General features: G+C 36.4%; 1 protein-coding gene across 6 annotated transcripts in view; it reads right to left on the bottom strand.

The window, feature by feature from the left end:
- The window catches only part of LOC6035628, a 365,398-nt gene extending 344,211 nt beyond the window's left edge, over window positions 1–21,187 (bottom strand). For 5 of the 6 annotated variants that reach the window (XM_038262382.1, XM_038262378.1, XM_038262380.1 and 2 more), the window contains exon 1: window positions 20,428–21,187. The gene's annotated coding sequence lies outside the window, so the exon portion shown is untranslated. The remainder of the gene's footprint in view (window positions 1–20,427) is intronic. The other variant, XM_038262379.1, reaches the window with a different exon arrangement.

Here is a 21,187-nt window from a genome sequence, read left to right as displayed (position 1 = left end):
ATATGCCCCAACTAGAAAAGCAAGAAAAATTTCTTTGAAATTATCTACAAAAACGAGAAGCGACAACAAAACAAGAGTTTTTTTTTTAAAAAAAAGGTGCTATAAGCTGTTGTCCTTCATATGTTTCATATGTTTTTTCATATAAAACATATTTTAATAATTCACTTTAAGTTATTACCGCCAACTAGGGAAAATCAGGACTACGAGCTGAAAAGGTACAGGAGATTTCAGAGCAATACATTTGGAAATCGGTGTACTAATTGTTATTTTCTGTTCCTGGTTTAACCAAAGTTATTCAAAACACAATGGAATTTTTTTTCTTAAATAGCTGTTCTTTCGTTACTTGCCCCAGAATCCGGAGTTTGATGAAAAATAATTTAAGATGATAATTTTTTTTTAATTTAAATATCATGAATATAAATATGATACCCAGTTTTTAAAAAACGGGTAATTCTCCGCCAACTCACACAGCAGTTGCCCCGACCCCTCTTCGATTTGCGTGAAACTTTGTCCTAAGGGGTAACTTTTGTCCCTGATCACGAATCCGAGGTCCGTTTTTTGATATCTCGTGACGGAGGGGCGGTACGACCCCTTCCATTTTTGAAAATGTGAAAAGAGGTGTTTTTCAATAATTTGCAGCCTGAAACGGTGATGAGATAGAAATTTGGTGTCAAAGGGACTTTTGTGTAAAATTAGACGCCCGATTTGATGGCGTACTCAGAATTCCGAATAAACGTATTTTTCATCGAAAAAAACACTAAAAAAGTTTTAAAAATTCTCCCATTTTCCGTTACTCGACTGCAAAAATTTTTGGAACATGTCATTTTATGGGAAATTTAATGTACTTTTCAAATCTACATTGTCCCAGAAGGGTCATTTTTTCATTTAGAACAAAATTTTTCATTTTAAAATTTCGTGTTTTTTCTAACTTTGCAGGGTTATTTTTTAGAGTGTAACAATGTTCTACAAAGTTGTAGAGCAGACAATTACAAAAATTTTGATATATAGACATAAGGGGTTTGCTTAAAAACATCACGAGTTATCGCGATTTTACGAAAAAAAAGTTTTGAAAAAGTTGGTCGTCATCGATCATGGCCATTCATGGTCACCCGCGACAGACACGGACGACGAAACAAAGAGAAACGCAAAAAGTAACTTTTTCAAAACTTTTTTTTCGTAAAATCGCGATAACTCGTGATGTTTTTAAGCAAACCCCTTATGTTTATATATCAAAATTTTTGTAATTGTCTGCTCTACAACTTTGTAGAACATTGTTACACTCTAAAAAATAACCCTGCAAAGTTAGAAAAAACACGAAATTTTAAAATGAAAAGTGATGTTCTAAATGAAAAAATGACCCTTCTGGGACAATGTAGATTCGAAAAGTACATTAAATTTCCCATAAAATGACATGTTCCAAAATTTTTTACAGTCGAGTAACGGAAAATGGGAGGATTTTTAAAACTTTTTTAGTGTTTTTTTCGATGAAAAATACGTTTATTCGGAATTCTGAGTACGCCATCAAATCGGGCGTCTAATTTTACATAAAAGTCCCTTTGACACCAAATTTCTATCTCATCACCATTTCAGGCTGCAAATTGTTGAAAAACACCTCTTTTTTCGCATGTTCAAAAATGGAAGGTCGTACCGCCCTCCGTCACGAGATATCAAAAAACGGACCTCGGTTTCGTGATCAGGGACAAAAGTTACCCCTTAGGACAAAGTTTCACGCAAATCGAAGAGGGGTCGGGGCAACTTTTCCCGATTTCGTGTGAGTTGGTAGAGAATTACCCAAACATAATATTAAATAGAAAATATTTAAAGCACCAGGCATTTTGCGGAACTAAGTTTTAAACAATTTTCCCTTATCAGTCAAATTAAAGCTGATATATGCCGAATAAAAATTTTAATGCTTTAAAATTCGTATCGATTACTATATATCTTACTGTTCATCTATTTCTACAACAAAATTTGAATTTTCAGACCAAAATTTGTTTTTTTTCAATTTCGGGAATTCCCGAGACAAATTATGAAAATTCCCGGGATTCAGGAATTCTCGGTTTTGGAAAATCCCGGGATTTTTGTCCCTGGATTTCCCGGGATGGACGCACTATTCAACACAACATTTTAATAGCAAGTAGTAAATCTTTCCCAGTTTCTAAGGGGAACACCCTTCAAGAGTATCGGGGCCGGCATTTACAAAGCGGATTCCGTGGCAGTTTTTTCACGCAACTAATGTTAACATGTTAAGGTTAATGTTAACATTCCATAGGTCGCCTTCCTAAGGTGTCGTTGATAAGGTCCACCCTCCCTTTTCTAAGCAATCGAATCCAGAAGAGAAACGATCACCAGTCGTGTTGGTCCGAGCCAAGATTTGAACCTCGATCTACCGCTTACTAGGCAAAAGCGTTACCAATAAGCTACGTGGTACTCGGTCCGCTAGTATTGTGATAGTTTAATTTTTTTTTCCTTCAAAATCAGTTTTAAAGCCTTTTTTGTGAAAAAAATCTTTATACATAAAATTTTGTAAAGTATGAAGTAATGCGTAATTTTATACATTTTTCGTGTCCATCGATTTTTTTTGTAAACAAAAATCTAAAAAGCACGTGTCACAAGTGTGTCTCGAAAGTAAAATTGTACTACGTAGTGAGCACAGAATTCCCATACAAACTAAAATAAGCTCAAATCAATGGTTTAATCGACTTAATCAGTATATTTTTATAAACAAAAGTATGTGTGTACATAAATTTGTGAAAAACAAGAAAATTTTTCCACATTTTCCAACAACATATATGACGTGTCACAAGTGTGCACGATCATTTTGATGATAAATTGGTCTATGTCACAAGTGTGTATTGCGATATCCGGGAAACGGAAGCGAGTTTCCAAAATCGGGTTAAAGCTTCTTGTAGTCTTTGTTAAGTATAGCAAAACGTCATCATTAACTCATTTTCGACCAAAATGATCTATGTCACAAGATAGCACACAGCTGACGAAATACTTTCATCTGTAGATGCACCTTTTTGAGCATAATCCCAATTGGGTCATTCTCCGCCAACTCACGATTGTAGCTAGAAACCGTAAAGAGATATAAATTTGGTGTCAAAGGGACTTCTTTTTAAAATTGGACGCCCAATTTGATGGCGTACTCAAAATTCCGAAAAATGTATCATTCTTCAAAAAAAATGTTCAAATAGTTTTAAAATCCCTGCCATTTCCCGTTACTTAACGGCACAAAATCGAAAGTCATAGAGCTTTATGACGTTTCGCGTACACACACTAGCGCACCATTTGATTTTGCTAGCCGGACAAAATTTAACCTCAATCTTTTTCGTGTACGTACACGCAATACATGCGCACGTAGATAACTCTATTTATGACCAGTTTTTGAATGTTTGACCCCTAAAACTCAAACGTGTGCCTTTTAAAGTATTTTTTTTTCGGAATGTTCAGCTAATTTTGCTTTAGAATAACAATTTGGACGATTGTTGTGACTCGTGCACTCGTGCACTTCGAAATACCTTCCAAATGAGTCCAAAACATGGAAGATCTGGAAACCCTGTCTCAAGTTAAGACCATTTTAACATTCCAACGCCCAAGGCTTCAAAAAAGTTGGAACGGTAGCTTCAACTCGCTGGTTCTCGGGCATAACTCAACCAATCAAGATGATTCTTCTTTCCAGTGATTTGTTAGGATGTCTACATGATTCTACAACTTTGCAGAACTTAATTTGATCAAATCTCTAATTTTTGCAATCAAAAACAGCGTTCCAACTTTTTTTTTCGCGTGTAAAAAAAATCGTCGAAAATTCCGCGGAGGCAGTCTTTCTAAAAAAGGTGGAACGATGTTTTCGGTCGCAGAAATTACAGATTTGTTCAAATCAAGTTCTGCAAAATTTTAGAATCATCTAGACATTCTTACAAATCACTGGAAACAAGAATCGTCCCGATTGGTTGAGTTATGCCCGAGAACCAGCGAGTTGAAGTTACCGTTCCACCTTTTTTGGAGGCTTGGCCGTCCGTGTAAGTTGGACATGCGTTGGGCGTTCCAGTGTTAAGTGTTTTTTTGAAGCCGGATCTCACTTAATTTTATGTAAACATTGTCCGGATCCATCATCCGACCTATTGCAATCCAAATACCTAAAAGTCAAAGATCTGGGAACACTGTACAAAATAGATATAAACTATTCCTAAATCATTTGTGTGATCCATTTTTGTTAAACTGTGAGGAAGGCACCAACCACAACGGTGAAGTAAGCTAGTTTTTTTTGTAAAAAAACATGTTATAAAAAATATTTTTTCTAAAAAGATAGACAGTTTCACCCCAAGGGACGGTTTCAAAAACCAAGTTTGTATCGATGATCTCTTGTTAATCAGTTAAATTTATTCCCCACCACTCACGACATTCAATTATTGTGACACGTAGGTCAAGTGCGTAATAAATTTGTTCGCTAAACCGTTGTCACCACATTTTGTAATTAATGACAAAGTTCGAGCAAACGCGGCTCCAAACAAACTTCAATCTTTCCTGCAACACAACCGACGGGACGAGCATTCCATACGATTGCGACAGATTCCGCCGCTCTGAACCGCGGAAAATAAAATCTTAAATTTAGCTCATTCACAACGGTTATGCCATCTCTCTGCCAAAAAAATCCCGAAAGTGGAGCGTGTCACGTTTGGTTCCACCGCACGGGTGCGAAGACGCGTTCGAGATCACTTTCGCTTTTCCTCATTCACTAATGGTGCTGCTCGTTTGAAGGTTGGCTCGGGACGAGTTCCGTTCAACGGAAACTCAATTGTACGTGCAAAAGTTCTCAGTTTTGGATCTAACCTCCAAACGAATGCACCATAGGTTGTCTCGCCGCGACATGACGACAGCTGTCGTCAGATGGCGCACGCCTTTGCGGGGGCGGGTGGGACGATACACTTTTAACAGAGTCAACAAACATTTTAGGTGAAAAGTGACGACTGCGGGGAAGACCACCACCGCAACCGAAAGAGCTGCAATAATCGTGAATTATTTAGTTTTATTGCCTGTCCCGGGTATGAATGAGAGCGACAGAGACAGAAGGTGTGGGGGCGGCCTCTTTCACTTGATGAGGAGTGTAATTTAATAATTATCCCGTTTTATTTATGCATTCCTGGGGCTATTAGATGATTATGTTGATACTTTGGAGCTACAACGCACCACGTTTCGTTGTTTGTTTGGACAACTGGTGGTGAAGCGAACAAACCCCTCAATGAATTGGTTTCGGTTGATTTTGCTGCTGCTGCGGTTCTGAAAGGAATTGCTGGTGAACCGTCCAAATGGTACTTGTTTGTTTGTGTTTGCTCGTAAGTAATGAGTTACTGGCAGTAGAAAGGTGGTTCGTCTCGGGAAATTTCCCAGCGTATTGAGTACGGTAATGCATTGGAGGATAGTTTATTGGGTTGGAAAATAACGTCGAGGTATTGCTCCAATAAAGTTATGGGAGTAATTTGTCTCAAGTTTGTATAATTAAATTTTGGAACGAAATAATTGAGACCAATCATTTCAACACATTTACTTAAGGTGGTAGATAGATGGTGTCTTTCGATTTTGGCAGTCAAAGACTGTCAATGATGGTTCTGAATTCAGGATCCAGAAATTGTAAATTGAAATGAAAAAAATAATCACTTTATGTAAAATGTTTCTACAAACAACACAAAGAAACCCATTTTTTGATTGAAACATTCTGAATCAAGATTTAAATGTTTTTCTAGAACAAACATGCCCCCTAGGGTGTAATATCAAAATCGATTTTCCAGCACAGCAATTTTTCAGTTCCTTTTGGGGTCCTAAACAACTCCCCAAAGTTTGGAAACGATTGGTTTAGTCCTCACTTTGCGCAAAGTGATTCAATTTTCCATATACATGTGTATGGTAAAAACGATTTTTTTGGATTTTGATATTTATAAAATCCACGTTTCAAGCTGTACTATAACCGGATTCATATTCGGATGCTCTGGAAGGTGCTCTACAACTTTCCCGAAGAGAATATGGTGCTAGCTTGTTCCTGAAAGAAGATACAGCGTCCTCAAAACTCGTCTAAAACGTGATTTTCGAGCAAAAAACACGTTTTAGACGAGTTTTGAACACGCTGTATCTTTTTTTAGGAGCAAGTTAGCACCATACTCTCTTCGGGAAAGTTGTAGAGCACCTTCCAGAGCATCCGAATATGAATCCGGTTATAGTACAGCTTGAAACGTGGATTTTATAAATATCAAAATCCAAAAAAATCGTTTTTACCATACACATGTATATGGAAAATTGAATCACTTTGCGCAAAGTGAGGACTAAACCAATCGTTTCCAAACTTTGGGGAGTTGTTTAGGACCCCAAAAGGAACTGAAAAGTGGTTGTGCTCGCTAAATTTGGACAACTTTATTTTTTTCCATACAACCATATTACACCCTAATGGCCCCCAAATGGCCTTTCAGAGCTTTAAGTTTAATGGAACGGAATTTTATGTTTCAATTACAACAATCTTATTCAGGGGTGCTCAAAGTTTTTGGAGGCCGGGCCAAATGTGAAGCTCGAATGAGCATGCGGGCAAAATTTGCAAATAGGTTATCAAATTACAAAATTACAAAATTATTTGATATTTTTTGAACATTTTCGTTATTTAAAAATACAGTGGATTCTCTGGCTGTCAATATTCTCGATTCTTCTTCTAAACGTTTTGATTTTTTGAAACTTAATGAATCGTTCACTACTTGCTCATCAATTCTACCTAAATTTGAAGAAAGAAAGAATTTTTTTCAATAGTTCTGCTTGATGTTCAATGACGCGTGTAATATTCCCATTAATAAAATCAAAACTAGACACATCCAAAGCAAAAAGCCAATTATTAATTCGTGACTCAAGCCCGTGCATGACCAATCTGGCAAATCGAAACATCGTAAGTTCACCACAACGGTGCCCTCTAAGAAATCGTGAGGTTTTTGGTCCTTCAAAACAAAAAGTATCGCATGTCTCCGTCGAATAGCTTTCGTTGTTGCTGCTTGAAAGAAACTGAAGAGACATGCCATATACCGAGCTTTCGTCTACTAATTCTGATTTAGACATAAACACAATCTCGCAAAGCCCACTCGATAAAGCGAAATCCGAGAGCTCATTTCTCATTTACACCAGGACGCCAGCCTTTTGCCAGCCAGTTAGAAGCTGTCGTGCCTCCATCAGAAAGAACACGCAAATTGTGGGGAATGAGGGAAAAGGTTGCGGAGCTTTTCCGGTGAATTCCAGACGCTGCCGGTGCCGCCCTGTTCCGCAAAGCCAGCCTAACCTCCAGAGACGCTCTCTCCGCAGAATGTCTCCACAAGATTAGAGTTGGTTTTTTGCTTCTACCTGAATTGTTGCATGAGTTTTATTTATTTTTTTGGGTTAGAAAAAGGCAAAGCAGGAAACAACTTTTATAGCCAAGTTTGCGATAGGTCCTTAGATGTTGTGGGAGGTTTATGGAGGTAAAGTCAGTTGGTTTTTATATCCTCTCGTAGGAAGACGAACTGAATTTTCTCTTTAAAAAAGTCACTTTAACCTCATGCTTTTTTTCAATTGACGAGAAATGTGTTTAACGGAGCACATCAACCAAAGCTTTTGCGCCCAGATTTTTGTTAAAGATATTTTAGTATCTTCAAAACTACAGGAACTATAGATATATATTTTTATTCATCCCCTTAGCTACTAATTTTATTAAGATTTACAACCAAATTTGTCAAATTTTATAATCAAATTATTTCAGGATTGGGTCCGTAAGTTTAATGATTTTAGAATAAGAAGACTATAACTTCCTTGATAGCTGTGTACCCTTAAAGCAAAATCAGTTTCAACACATTCGCCCTATACAATCCAACTTCAACTCTAGAAGTAAAAACGTTACTTTATCCACCATTAGGTGGTTGGTGCCTTCCTCACATTTATAGTGTAATGCTAGGTAATATCTGAGATCCGGCCTCCACAAAGTTCATAAATAACTCTTAAGTGCTTATAACATTTGATAGGAAAGTCAGATCTTCAATCTACTGAACTCGTTGGAAAGGTCTTTTGATTACCTATCCAACAACAGGTCGCATGATAGATCCCAACAACGTTTTTGTCAAAATATCTGCGATCCGGCCTCCAAAAAGTTCATAAATAAGACTTAAGTGCTTATAACTTTTGATAGGGTTGTCAGATCTTCAATCTATTGAACTCGTTGAAAAGGTCTTTTGATTACCTACCCAACGACAAGTCGCATGATAGATCCGAACAACGTTTTCATCGAAATATATGAGATCCGGTCTCTAAAAAGTTCATAAAAAAAACTTAAGTGCTTATAACATTTGATAGGGTCGTCAGATCTTCAATCTACTGAACTCGTTGGAAAGGTCTTTTGATTACCTATCCAACGACAGATTGCATGATAGATCCGGACAACGTTTTCATCGAAATATATGAGATCCGGCCTCGAAAAAGCTCATAAATAACACTTAAGTGCTTATAACTTTTGATAGGTTTTTCAGATCTTCAATCTTTTGAACTCGTTGAAGAGGTATAACATGAAGAGGTTTCTTACAAAAACCACCCTTTTTACAATCTTCCGGACTTTTGTTAAAATTGTTTTTTAGCATAACTTTTGAAGTACTTAACTAAACTTTATCATTTTCAATAGCGACTTATGGGACCCCAATATGGATTAAATAAGACCAAAACGGTCCAAATCGGGTCAGCCAGTGCCGAGATAACTCAGTGCAATTTTTTTTGATCAACATCCCACCACACACACAGACATTTGCTCAAAATTTGATTCTGAGTCGATATGTACACATGGAGGTCAAATTAAGAATTTCGTTTTGCGAGTGATTTTAAGCCTTTCCTCAGTAAGGCAAAAAGTAAATCTTTCCTTGTTGGTTTGGCCCGGTTGAACAGTTTTTTTTTTGCATAGCGTCATTATAGAGCATTTTTCTACGAAATCAGCCAATTTAGGCTCTTAACACATTTAGCCCTTTTGAAATGTTAGTATTGATTCTAAAATATCAAACATTAATTTCGAAAGAGGTAAAAATTTTTTTTAATGTTGAAATAGGACCATTAGTTTCTGAGATATGGCCAAAATAAAATGGGGGACTGTTTGGGTGAGACTCAGAAAACTTAAATTTTAAAATAATTGTCCTGTTTCCTTCTCTTCTATCCACTGTATCTCGGCAACCAGAGGTCTTCAATGTTTCCTAGTCGTAATTTAAGGATTTTTTGTATTTTTTTATTTAATCCCTTTAGGCCGCTGCAAATATTTTTCAAATTTTATGTCGCACCCATCCCCTCAACCCCCTTCCCATCCATTTTCAAAAACTTGCAAATTTTAATGGAGGTAAAAGTCTAACCAACAGAAAATATTTCGAAATCCATTTTTCTGCGTTATTGATCAAATTTAGCATGCTTTTTTGATTTTTACTTATAATACGAATTTGCACGGAAATTGATGATTGCTTTTGCTTTTTTATGTTTTCATTGCCTGTTTGATTGTTAAGGATATTTAGGTAATTTTTCGGATATGCATTTGTTAAACAATTTATTGGCAATAGCTACTTTTAATGAATTTTAAAGCAAAATAGGGTACGTTATCCATTAGTGGACCCCTTTACTATAGTGGACCCTCTGACGGGTTTTTGATGAAAAAATCAATAAAATCACAATTTCAAGCGCGTTGTTTTCTACCAATCTTTTATTTGGCATGTTTAGCATCGTTTAAAACATTGTTGACTGACATTGAATTGTCCTTTTCACCAAAATACGTGTTTTGAGTTCGACATTCAGCCATGGACACTAGCATCTTCACAACATAATTGCATTTATATTTTATGATTGAATTAACTATCCAATCATTTTTTGAATGATTATTCAACTTCAGCAAGTCGAAATAATGTAAGTTAAAAGAACTTTACTAAAACAGAGCGAAGATCTGCTCATTTTCGAGCAAAAATTAGGGGGGTCCAATATAGGACAATGAAAATCCGAACTTTTCCAAAAGTTGACCCCTGTTAATTAAACCTTCAAAAATGAAGAAAACTGTGTATTTAAGCAAAAGTTTCTCTTAAACATACAATAAATGCTTGTTGTAATCAACCTAAACGCATATTTTTTTCAATTATGAGTATAAATATAGCTGTTTCCATGTTTAAAGTACCAACAATGCTGAAGCCGTAAGAATTTAAAATTAATCAAAAATTAAGTTAATTGTACTTAACTGAAGCATCATAATTGCAGTTTGAAATGATATTTTATAATAAAAATCAATAACATGACTGTTTTTTTTTAAATAAACATGCGTGGTTTTATCAACGTGGTTTTTGCCTTCCTCATCTTACTATAAAATCACTCGAATAATGAACTAATTATTTTGACCTCGTAGACCCACCCTAACGTATGCATATCGACTCAGAATCATGTTCTGAGCAAATGTCTGTGTGGATGTGTGTAGGTGGGTGGACAAAAAAATGTCACTCGATTATCTCCGGACTGGATGAACGGATTTTGACCGTATTAGTCTCATCCGATCTGTCTTGGGGTCCCATAGGACTCTATTAAAAATCAGCAAGTTTAGCAAACTACTTCAAAAGTTATGCTTAAAAAACGATTTTGGCGTATGTCCGGAAGATTGTAAAAAGGGTGGTTTTGCAAGAAAACCTATCATGTTATACATTTTCAGAAAGGTTTTCAAAAGACCTTTTCAATGAACCCAAAACATTGAAGATCTGACAACCCTATCAAAAGTTATTAGCACTTAAGTGTTATTTATACACTTTTTGGAGGCCGGATCTCAGCTATTTTGATAGAAATATTGTCTGAATCTTCCATGCGAACTATCGTTGAATAGATTTTTTATCAGACCTTGCCGATGAGCCAGAAATATTGAAGGTCTGCGAACCCTATCAAAAGAAATGAGGAATAAGGTTGATTTGTTAAACATGTCAAGGGGGAATGTTGCTATTTTTACTGAATGTATTGACTTTATGAATGTGAGGAAGGCACCATCCACCTAAAGGTGGATTAAGTAACGTTTTTTTAATTATTTTTATGTTTACAGTGGTCTTCGAAACGTTTTCTCTGATCTTTTTCGGAAATAAATGTGTTGTTTAAAGCCAAATTTGTTAACAAATCATTTGACACATTCTCCGGCAATGTACACCTTAGGATGAAATTTTGAAAAGCGTGTATGAGCTATTTGGATATTTTTCCTCGATTCTAGACTACTTGAAGCTTCAATAATCATGGTTTTCATTAATTGATCATTTGAATATCATTTTGTACAAGTTGGTTAGGTTATGCATCAATTCGTGATAAAATCATCGTTTTAAAACATTTTTCTAAAAACTCCTGGTTTTCAGCGAAATAAAATCCAAAAAATATTCTTTTGATTGCATTTTGTAGGTTTCTAGTTGTACTAAACGGAAATGTCATGGATTTGCAGTTTATCTTAAGTTAAGTATTTTTTCGAACTAGTGTAAGTTTACCATTTTATTGCGTTGCAACGTCACGAAAAAGGGACATTTGTTTATGCCAACAGAAAACTAAACATTCAATCATTTTGATATTTTGGATGCTCTTTGTACTTGAAAAGAGCTTTCAAATGCAACCTAGAGCGACTAAATTGGTTGTCTAGATCCAAAGTTACAACAGGTTTAAGTTTGCGTTGCAACGTCACGAAATTTTAAATCATATTTGTCACATGGCAAAAAAGGTGTATGCGTAGTTGGTTTTTGAAAATAAAAGGATACTACAGTCATCCCACATATTCGGAACATCCACAAATTCGGAACACTTTTATGATAATTTGTCAATAGCATGCCAAAAGTAGCTTTTCTGTCGACCCTACTATTTTTAGAACCTTCATTTGGACATTATCTTGCTATTTCACTAGTAAAAGTAATACTTTTTGAACAAAAAACTTCATTTCAAGACTATTTTGTCCAGAGCAGCAAAACACTGCATCCAAATTGCCTGTTTCATAATTGTGGGATGTTATTGTGCCTCCCACAATTGTGGAACACCTGAATTTAACTGATATTTTCACAAAAAAAGTTATCAAACCATGTTTAAAACATCACTAAGCTTGAGTTTCATTGGTTTCAGTGTGTGAAGTCATTATTTGATAATAAATATGTACTCCTGGAGAGATCCAAAGTTTGTTTACATTCGTAAGAAAAAAGTGTTCCGAATTTGTGGATTTCAAGGGTCAAAGTAATTCTTCAAAAACTTCATATAATAGTTAAAATTTTCAGATGTTCGATACAGCATTCAAAAGATCGCAAGAAAAGCTTTCAAATGAAGGTAAAAGCGAATCATTAAGTTCAATTATCGATTTGCTATGATTTTTTGAACATTGGCCGATCTGGAAACCGTTCCGAATATGTGGGATGACTGTAAATATTATATATTTGTTATATAATGTTTCCGAGCATATTTACAGAAGAATTGTACATGGGTCATTCACAAATTCCGTCATTTAAGTTTGATGCAACTCGAAAAAAAAGTATTTTATGAAACTTGTCGAACAAATCAAAATAGACCGATGTTCACAAGGGGGATAAATTCTAAAACTTTCAAAAAAGTAATCACGTGGTTACTGGATGGCCCCTTTATGATAAACTGATTTACGTGAGGGTTCATTCTAATACAACACAATGATTTTTTTTATCCCACACCCTTATGTAAGTCAAATTACAGTGAAATTCATGAAACAATAAAAATCACGTGATTCGATTGTTTTTTTTCACAAACTTTTGTCACTCTGTTGTTGGACGAACCCTTACTTAAATAAGTTGTATGCAACGTTTTGTTGTTCACAATTAAAAATGTTATGTTGCGCAGTTAAACAGTTATATTATTTCCTCAAATTTAATTTAAAAGCACAAAAGTCAACAAAATAAGTTACGTTGTTTGCAGATCACCCCTTAGGGGCCATGAACAAACGATATGGGCACTTTATTTATCAATTCAAAATAAGCCCTCCTGAAAACTTGAAGCTCCTCACCTCCCTTCTAAAACTTCCACGTGTTTTGTAAGTTGCCCAAAACCATTAAAATATTAAGGGAGCGTTCTTGCATTACGTAACAAAACATTTATATTTTTAGGCCCCCTCCACCCCCTGGAAATACATTTCCGATACACTTTTTTTGTATAAATCCTCGAACCCTCCTCCCACCCCCTTGATATTACGCCGTTACGTAATGCATGGACGTCCCGTTACATGGATAGAGGACGGAAGAGGGGGGGGGGGGTTTCCTTCGTGATAATGGAATAATACAAAAAAATATTTTGAAAACCCTTTGGAAAACTTCGTAAATCGTACTGCAACTGTGAAAGCAGAATAGGGGGAGGTGGGGGGGGTCTAACATGGGCAGGCCAATCAATTCACATGTCCTTGTACTGTCTATTAATGTCTTATAATCAAATTTTAACCTACAGTTGTTCAGCCTAACAAAAACTATGATTTATTTTGAAACTATAATTTCGTGACGTTGCAACGCAACGAAAAACCCTGTTTTCAAAAACAGAGCGTTGCAACGTCACGAAATGTAAGCGGTCTTCAAAAATCGAGGTTCAATTTTTTCGAAAAACTAATGGTTACATTCGATTTGTTGGCCAATTTTACACTAAAAATGGAAGAAGAACCCCAAATTTGCAGTTTAACAGAGCAGAGTTAATGGCGAAACATGAATTGGGTCAGGATTGAAAAAAAGTCACGCGTTGCAACGTCACGCTACATATCCCCCTCTCAAAAATAGAATATTCGCTTAAAATAATGTTTCAACATTGTTTCTTATAGGAAATTTAATGTACTTTCCGAATCTGTAATAACATATGTACCTTTTCAATGTAATTTTTGAGTTACAGCCGAAATACTGAAAAAAGAAAAGTCAAAGCGTTGCAACGTCACGGCGGAATGTGTCATATTTATTTATGATAATAAGTGAGCCAAATCCATTTTTTATTCATTATATCTATCATTAGACCTACACCATGCATCAAAACATCAAATATCGGCTAAATTTGGTATAAAAATAACAATTTGCCTAAAGTGGACCCAGGTCCACAATCGGATTAGAGACCCGGGTCCACTATAAGAAAAGGGGGTTCATAACAGGCCAAAAACCTTTTTTTTCAAATGACTATTTTTCTACCCAAAAACAATAACTGATGAAACAAATAGTCAAAACTGACTGAACTGACTGATCTGAAAGACTTCAGATTCCATTATTTTGTACAAAGGTTTATGAAAAAGTGCATAAAATATTGAAAATTTGTGAAAAATGTGCTTCGGCTCGAACTGGATGATTCTTGTAACATTCGATCCGGTCAAGAATTTCAAGAATCACCTCCAACTAGGTAGATCAAAAACAGATGCGTCTACCCTAAGTTATAATAAAAAAGGCATTTCGATCATTTATCCAAGGGTTCAATCTCGTTTGATCTCGTTGGGGCTACAAGTGTTAAATCGTGTTAGATATAAGTAAGCAAAGTAAATAAAATAATTAAAAATATTTAATAAAATAATTCCGCAACAGCGTACGGATTTTGGTTCAGCAAGAATTAGTAGTCTCAAGCATAACATATTCTGCAACTGTCTCCAACATCTAATCAAACAAACTTAACTAGTAGTGCTACCAGAAGGACTTGAACAAAAAGTAGTAGGTTTGAGGGACGATGAGATAGATATTGTTGTATTCTCCAGAGTGGGTAAATCGGAAAAGTTGCTCCCTTAGTTGAACACAAACTATAGGCTTGTAAAGGTTTTGATAAAGACAAAAATCATTTACAGAATCCACGGAGTGTTTAGTACAGTTTGTCCACAATCCCTTCCTCCCCTGTAGATTTTGTGAAATGTGTTGCAGTCTCTGCGGTTAATTCAACGCAGCATTTCTCGAATGCTCGAATGTACTTTGAATGTAGTACAATCAATAAAATTAGCTAGATTGAATCTGGGGCGTAGTTTAAACACAAATTCATTCAGCATCCTTTCTTCGGACTATAGCTGGGTTTGCGATTTTGATTAGATACAAAAAAAATGAACGGAATCAAAAAATGGCAAAAGCACAAATTTTACCGGCTAAGTCAAATTTAAACTTTAATGCTTAAGCGTCTTCGGCAAAGTTGTTCCCTGGAATATGAACTTTAAGCTTTCATGATAAAATTCTATAGCATTTTTTTCTATTCTTGTAGACCAAAAAATCATTAAATTTAATCATTTAATGAACTCTTAATTACTGGAAAATTACTCAATTATGAGAAGCGACCTACACAATTAACAACAAAAAATCTATAAACCACCAAACCACCCTGTTCACGCTGATTTGCTCGAGTGGGGAACATCACTCGAGCAAGACGTCCCTTCAGAAGTATCCCTCTTTAACATGACAAAACCAAGAGACATTCTAGGGGAACTATACCCTTTCTCAGCCTATTTCTATTATCGGCCTATCAGCACTTTGATCATGAATTACAGCTTATATAAAGTGTTTTTGACTGTTCCAAAGTAATAAATAGCTCAAATAAAAGTGAGCAAGCAACTCTCCATTGTTGAAACATTTGAAAATGTTGATTTAATAGCAGAAACGAGAAAAGTGATGAGAATTGGTCGAACGGCTTAGTGTGATTAAAATGGGTATATTTCCCCTACGTCTTCCTCAACGGCATCGTTTCATGCGTTTGAAGTGTGGAGCCTTAAGTTCTTTCTTTCTTTCTTTTTTTTGCGCCAAGTTTGCACACAAGCGGAAGCCGTTTTCATCTCAATTTTCAAGCAAATGTTCTTAACGTATCGATTTTTCCGGATGTCGTCCCGCTTTCGGAGGCAGGCTTCCCGGGAGGACCGGTTGTAACATTGGCAATTTTATTGTATGTCATGTTCACAGCATCACAGCAACACACTAAACATACATTCCCATCAACGGGGTATTCTCGTGCCATGTACACTCTGAGTTGTAACCCGGACCGGATTTCTAACGGATTGCATTCGGAATGGGAGTTGGTTGCTGCAAACTATAAGCGTTGGGACGTGTTGGCTAGGATTACAACAATAATACGAAAATTAATGACCGTTCAGTGCAGGGTCGTTTTCTATGCAGGACCGTGATGGATGCTGAGTAATGATTGCTGTGAGGAGAGTGGAATTCACGGAATCTGTGCTGCATTGCAGAAAATGTTTGGAAGCGAAAATAATCGTGATTTTCAAAATATCTGCCGATAGAATTTCTCTAGTCACCTTCTCGAAATTATACATTCCTTTCTGGACAAAATTTCTTTTGCAGATTTGAGCTTGTAGGAGGAAGAGAACAAATTCCTCACCATCGCAATCAGGACCAAGTATGAAAATGGAAAATTCTTCTTTTCCCTACAGGCCATAATTTCCCCTCACAAAATACGGTCTACTAACCACTGCTGAAATAAGGGTTGGGGGTAACCAGAAGCTCAAAAAGTTACCATTCATAAAAGTGTTACAAAGTTTCAATCGCCACACCACTTCCTTCCGTCCACAAAACCTAACTCTGCAAATTTACGACCAAGTTGCAAACTTTTCACCTTTACATAAATCTGGGTCACCCTACTGGCCATTACCGACTCCTCCACCCGCGCACGGCACCGTAGACCACGTGGCCCGACTACCACGGTTCATCCCCGCTGCTTAAATGCGGAATGCAGAAAGCTTCCTAGGGGAATAAATTAAAAGCCTCTCGCTGTGCCCTTGTGTACTAATGAAACGCCAGCAGGAGGGCCAATGAATATAGCGAGAGGGAGGGAGCTTTTCAACCCGTTGGGCTTCGACTTATGAGAAATTCGACCGCCATGGGCCATGGTCGTTCATTTGCGGAGTTTCCCTGGATAGCTCTTTCAAAGGAATCTTAAAAAAGAACAATATCTCTACAGGGGAGGCGTTGTTTTTCGTCCAGGTTCACATTCGAGAGCAAAATAAGCAACTTCCTTCCAAACAGTGTGCGGGACGACAACTTGCCGACCGAAGGCAGAGTTTATTTTTCATTCTTTGCCCAGCAGCAGAAGAAGCTTTCAAGTGTTTTTCATTAGTCTCGTAGTGGGTTTCCGGTGGGCGAGGGAGTTACTTGCCTGCTTCGCGTCGAATGTTTGTTTTGTTTTTGTTTTTTTGTGGACTGATCTGCCCAAAATGGAAATGTTTTATTAATAGGGAAAAGTCTGGCCTCGGACGGAAAATCCCTTGTCACTCTGCTGGACGGAAAGGCTAGATGGAAAGAGTTGTTTCGCAGATTTGCATGGTTGGTGTTTTTCAAACTGGCACTTTTGGAATTCAGGGTTTTTTTCACAAGGCATTTTTTCATACGATTATGATTTACATTAAGGTTTTCTTTACACAAATCTTTTTTTATTTAAAAATTAGTTTGCTCTTGATTGATTGATATTGGTATTTTTGACAATGATATGTGGTCTTTTTATTATTATTTTTAAGTGAGTTATTTGAATGTTGAGTTTTTTATTTATTGATATTGGAATAGACTTTTTATTAATGGTATATCAATAACTATATACGATTTTTTTTAACACTAGAACTTCCAAACATTTAGGTTTTGCTCAAGTGGATATTTTGCCTGGTCTCTTTAAATTTTTTTTTTTCAAGTGTAGATCAAAATTTGTGAGCTACTTTTTACTGATTTTATCAAGAAATTGAAAATGTGTTATATGTAAATATACAATTTTATAATAAGCTAATAATAAGACAGCCATTCCACGTCAAACAGGAAGACCCGTATTTTTTTGTTTGGCGATTAGCGTGCTCCTCTCCGAAATAGGGTAGTCCAAAAATGGCATTTTTCGTAGATTTTCATAATATGCACGTTTTTCAATCAATTTTAAAGAGCCACAATTCAAAAGAAAGATTATTAGTTGGGTTTTAAGGAAAAATATGTGGAGGTTCGAAAAAGCTAGCTGAATATTTGAAAAGGTCCTTTGAAAATTTAATATGCTATTTTGAAGGTCTCGGAACCAAAGAGCTCATATCTGAAAATATTTTATTCTGATTCCCTGTAATATTTTACATAACATATTTAAAAAAGGCGAATATCCATCAATACGATTCGGAGATATAATTTTTTGAACATAACTGGTTTTTTTTCGACGCGTCGCGCGCAAAAACGGAAAAATGACAAAAACGGGTAAAAATCATCTTTTTCCACTTAAACTGCGATAATATCAACATTTCAACAATGACCTATACATGTTTGAATACAAAAAATTTCGTAATTGAAAGACGCAACTTGATATCAAAATCAGTTACAGTCATTCCACATATTCGGAACGTTACAGATCGGTCAATGTTCGAAAAATCATAGAAAATCGATAATTGAACATATTTATTTGCTTCTTCCTGCATGTGAAAGTTTTTCTTGCGATCTTTAGATTGATGTATTGACAGGCTGTACATTTTTACGTTTTATATCAAGTTTTTAAAGAAAAAAAAACATTGGCCATTGTAATCCACAAATTTGGAACACTTTTTTTCTTACGATGTAAATAAACTTTTTTTTCTCTCCAGCAGTACCTTTTTTTTACAAAATAATGACAACACACTGAAACCACACTGCGATTTTTTTTATAATTTGAGTTATCGAGTAAATGCTAAACTTTAATCAGGCTAGAGGATTTGATAATTTACCCAAAATCTCGTAAGGTATTCAGTATATTTTGATAGAATTTTCCAATTTCAGCAATTTGGAATTCTCAATATTCGGGTTATACTTTGATTTACGATCGGTTGAACATTGTTTTTTGAAATTTAGCATAGCATAGCATAGCATTGGTGTCTACCCGTAGTTGCTACTCTATTATTGACCAGGACCTCCAAGAATTGCTCCGATGAAGAAATCATTCACTTTTGAAATTTCAAAGAAAACTAGGAAACTGAAAATATGAGCTTGAAAACATTTAAGCGGTGTTCAAATATTGGCATCAATGATAATTAGAGTCTTTCAATAATATTGTTGAGAAAGTTGCAATAGAACCTCCAACGAAATATGAAGATATAGCTTTCAAGATGTCGGAAAATAACCCCTCTATAACCTGTCATTTTTTATCCTAAAGTACTTGAATAAGTACTCCGTGGGACAATTTGTAGATTATTTTTTAATGAGCTATGAATTATATTATATTGCATTTTCAATTCTCAATAACAAATTTGGTACTATTATTAGTTAGAAATTCAATGAATAATATTTATAAAAATAAAAATAGACACAAGTTATAAAAATCATTCCATGAGATCGATAAATCCACAACATCTCATCCAAGCATCTCGTGAATGCTTCTTATCTTTCTGTTAGATAAGGTATTGGTTTTTCGATGCCTCCCGAGCTACGATGCTATGGAAAGGTTTTTGTGGTCAGTACAATAACACTTACGCAATTTAATTTCTTATAAATATAATTTTGCACAACGATTAACTCGACGACCCAGACGTCAGCGTCCCATTCGAACAATGAAGGTATAGAAAGGGCTTATGTATAAAGCAGAAGAAATTTGGTAATTTTATGCCTAATTTCATACGTTAAATACATCACGACGCTGTGCCTTTCGACCAACGACGATAAAGAATGGACTTCTTAAATACACTTAAAAATTAGGACTGCAAACGCAAATTGTAAATGTTCTCATAACAAAAAACACTTTTCATTACAAATAATTATTTTACAAACACGTGGTAACACATAATCGCGCAAACAGAATTTGTAAAAAATCTGGATGTCTCTGTTTTAATTGTGCCATTACAGCTATTATTTCGGGACTCAGGAAATTGGCCTAAATCTCGGGATCTGGACAATGCTTTTAGTTATATTTTTAAAGACGGAAAATTGTACGCTCAGCGATAAAATAATGAGCAAAGTTTCACAAGTTCAAGACGCCCCGCACTGTCCTTGAAACGTCGCCAATCCAAACTCTCAACTTTTCAGTTCAACTTACAAAATTATTCCCAGACGCTTTCCATCAATCCCGAAAAGAAGCCCCCAAGTACCCTCGCATTTCCGCTGATCCAGTCTATCCCCTCCAACAATGACACTCTGTGCCCCAAAAGGTGGTGGGCTAGTAGAAAAGGAAAGCAACTTAGCACAGAACCTCGCAGACATCCTCCTGCAGCCTACTTCAATTATTTTCAATTTACTTTAGGCAATCTTCCCCAGGTGGTTGTCTTGCGGTGAAGAGTTGTCTGCGACCTGTCTCTACGTTTAAGGTACCACCCACCTCCTTCTCAAAAAGGCAACCCCAAGAAAACGTGTTGTTTAGTGTACGTGCAGGAACTGGCAATTTGCACAGTAACTCCCAAACCTGATGCAGGGTGGAGGGTTGGGTTGGGTGTTTAAGTGGACTTTCCCGCAATTGTAGCAGGTATATTTATAGGTTAGGTGTACGTACACGTATAACTGGCAATTGTCACTGGCCTGTTCCACGGCGGCCGTCAGCTGTTACTGGGCTCCACCAGTTGCGATGTTCTCCCCGGGGTGGTTCTAATCCTAGGGCGTTCGCTACTGGCAATAGGTTGGTTGTATAGGGAAATCGTTGTGCTTTTCACAGTGTTGTACCACCGGTTGGTATTGACTTTGGACGAAGGCAGTTTAGTATTTGTGCTATGTTTTGCCTTTTGGTTGAGAGATTCTGTGTATTTTAGACACTTAGTATTCGTTGAATGCATACATCGATAACTACTTTTGATAGATACTAGTAACACTGTTTGGTTAATTGACGATAATCTCCGCTTCACTAGTTTTGGACTCCGCTCTAATTGCACCTTAAAGCTCTTCCTTCGACACTCAAAACATTAAAGCTTCACGCCACAGGTAGCCCCAGCTCTCCATTCTAGGCCCCTCGAGAGCACAGACAAACTTTTTCAATTAGATCCACTCAACTTTCACTAATTAAGGGGAACACACCGAACTGGTCACCACATTCGTATCTTCGCACCTGCCCCGATATCACCTGATAGCAACACCCCGGTACACTATTGAGGCAGGGCCACCCCTTTACTCCCAGGACACTCACTATGGCCACCCCTTCTAGCAGGAACTATGTGGAAATCCTGTATGTAACCCCACGAAAGAACCCCCCCTTCCAGACAAGAGGGTTCGTAATTAACATCCGACGACGTCCACGACTCAACACCGACTGGTGCGTTTCG

This window comes from Culex quinquefasciatus, chromosome 3, assembly GCF_015732765.1.
Source record: "Culex quinquefasciatus strain JHB chromosome 3, VPISU_Cqui_1.0_pri_paternal, whole genome shotgun sequence".
Classification (NCBI taxonomy): domain Eukaryota; kingdom Metazoa; phylum Arthropoda; class Insecta; order Diptera; family Culicidae; genus Culex; species Culex quinquefasciatus.
Note: the sequence above shows the minus strand (reverse complement) of the source record. Positions and strands in the feature narration are given on the sequence as shown.